The following is a 2808-nucleotide window of genomic DNA, read 5'->3' as shown; positions in this document are numbered from 1 at the left end:
CCTGAGCCCTGTGGTCTCCTGGCAGGTCCCTCTTTGGCCAGTTTTTTTGAGCAAAATTATTCATCTCACCTGTGAACCTAGGAATGAGAGTACTCCTGGAAGACTAGCTCTCTCTGGGTGGGATTTAGGTTTGGGGAGCTGTGCCGCACATCAATTTCAGGCCCCAGATGGAGACCAGAAGGTGCAAAAATCACATTTTTTTTTTTTTTTTTAGTAAAAGGCAAAGGCAAAAGACTCATAGGAGCTGAAGAGAAATCAGAGTATCGAAACCACATTCTTATAAAATTGACAAAAACAATCATTTGGGTTATAATCTTCCTATCTGTGACTGGTCACATAGCCTTAGCTGGTATTTGTAACTATGTTCATCTATTAACCATTTTCTATTTCTTCCACCCTCTAAAGCACCTCGTGAAGCCTTTATTCTGTTCCTAGAGGAGTTACCCACACTTTTATTTTTAAAGGGTTTGGGTCCTTTGACATCCTGCCTGGATTGGGTTTATGTAGTTTCCCACTTACTTTAATCCCAAGACATGGTAACACACAAGGACAACCTAAAGAATCGCCTGCATTGCAAATATAATCTTTTTGACTTCACTGTGTAAACTTAATCCAATTTCCTATTGGAAGTCAGAGTTGGTCACCCTTCCTAACCACTGTTATTCTTTTGTTAGTCTGTTCGCCTAAGAGCATCAAAAGTCCAAAGTGTCCAGGAAGTAGTCTGAACTTTGAGTTCACTGGAATGTTTGCTGTGTTTCCTGGCTGGAGGTTTCCATACACTGGAACCAAATTTCTAAGAAAAGTAGAATTTAAGGTTTTGAGAACACTAAGACATTCTTTCCTAATGATCACTAAGGGTGAGATAATGAGTAAAACCATTCTCTTTTTTACATCTTGATTCATGGAACCATAGATCCTGTCTATGAGTGAGAGCATATCATATATTGGATGATCATTCAAAGTACATACAACATTATTGAGGACTTGGCCAAACACCACCAAGATAGTTCCAGAAAACTCATAGTTTACTCTGTCTTCAAAGGCCATTCCATTGACCTATAAGGACAGGGGCTTCAGTATGTTGGGTTATATGGTAAGAACCAGTGGATTCCAGATTCTGAGCCTATTGATTCTATTCTCTGGCTGTGATAGGAGTTCCTTATGATATGAGAAGCAATATTGTGTAGAATAACATCACAGTGAATATAGTGTCCTGGATGTTTATTGATAATAATTTCGGGAGAATTGTGCGCAGAAAAGACAAATGTATAACAAGAGTAAATATCTGCTAAAGTAGGGGCAAAGAATTGCAATTGTCATGAAGGGGAAGTAGTCCAATGTAGTCTACCTACCACCAAGCCACTGGCTGGTTATGATGGGAAAGGGTGACAAATTCTCAGTGTTGGTCTCTGCTATTGGCAGATTTGGAACTTAGGAGCAGTAGTAACCTGGTCAGCTCTGGTGAGTGGAAGTCCATGTTGTGATGCCCCTGCATAATCTCCATCTCCACCAACAGGGCCACTTTGTTCATTGTTTCATTGGGCATTGACAGGTATGTCAGAGGAAAGAGACTGTTCAGAGAGTGGGTCATCCTATCTTCTTGACTATTGAGCTCCTTCTCTGTTAAAGTCACCTTTTGATAAGGGTTTGCTTGGGACACAACTATCTACATATCCTTCCCTCATTTGATGAAATCTATCCACATATTTCTTCCCAAGCTATCTTTCTCAACAATTTTCCAATCATGCTCTTTTCAAGTCCCAAATCATTTAACCCATGAATCAGTGACCACTCTCACATCTGACCCATTTATCCTTCTCAATATAATGTTTCAAACATAATGACCATATATACTTCCTTATGTTCTGCCTACTGTGAAGATTTTCATTGACATGTGGGTAAACTGATTGGAATACAATAGCTGTCCATTTCTGAATGGTGTCCTTTTTTTAATTGGGTATTTATTTCATTTACATTTCCAATGCTATCTCAAAAGTCCCCCACAAGCTCCCCCACCCACTCCCCCACTCACCCACTCCCACTTCTTGGCCCTGGCATTCCCCTGTACTGAAGCATATAAAGTTGCACGATCAATGGGCCTCTCTTCCCACTGATGGCCGATTAGGCCATCTTCTGATTCATATGCACATAGAGACATGAGCTCCGGGGGTGGGGGGAGTATTGGTTAGTTCATATTGTTGTTCCACCTATAGGATTGCAGATCCCTCCTACTTTCTCTAGCTCCTCCATTGGGGGCCCTGTGATCCATCCAATAGCTGACTGTGAGCATCCACTTCTGTGTTTGCCAGGCCCCAGCATAGTCTCACAAGAAACAGCCATATCTGGGTCCTTTCAGTAAAATCTTGCTAGTGTATGCAATGGTGTCAGTGTTTGGAAGCTGATTATGGGATGGATCCCCGGGTATGGCAGTCTCTAGATGGTCCATCCTTTTGTCTCAGCTCCAGACTTTGTCTCTGTAACTCCTTCCATAGGTGTTTTGTTCCCAATTCTAAGAAGAGGCAAAGTATCCACACTTTGGTCTTCGTTCTCCTTGAGTTTCATGTGTTTTGCAAATTGTATCTTACATCTTGGGTATTATAAGTTTCTGGGATCTCCTTACAAAAGCATATCTTTATTTATATACATATCTGATTTAAATGTTTAGATTAAATGTTAGACTTAAGAATTTTTAATTAAATCTGACAATTATTTAATTGTCAGTGGCTGTTTAAATGGAGTGATTACTTTACAGGGGAGATTGACTTGTATTTTGTAGAATCAGTAAATATATAAGTAGAGTACCAATGG

The sequence above is a fragment of the Mus musculus genome, chromosome X (assembly GCF_000001635.26).
Source record: "Mus musculus strain C57BL/6J chromosome X, GRCm38.p6 C57BL/6J".
NCBI lineage: Eukaryota > Metazoa > Chordata > Mammalia > Rodentia > Muridae > Mus > Mus musculus.
Note: the sequence above shows the minus strand (reverse complement) of the source record.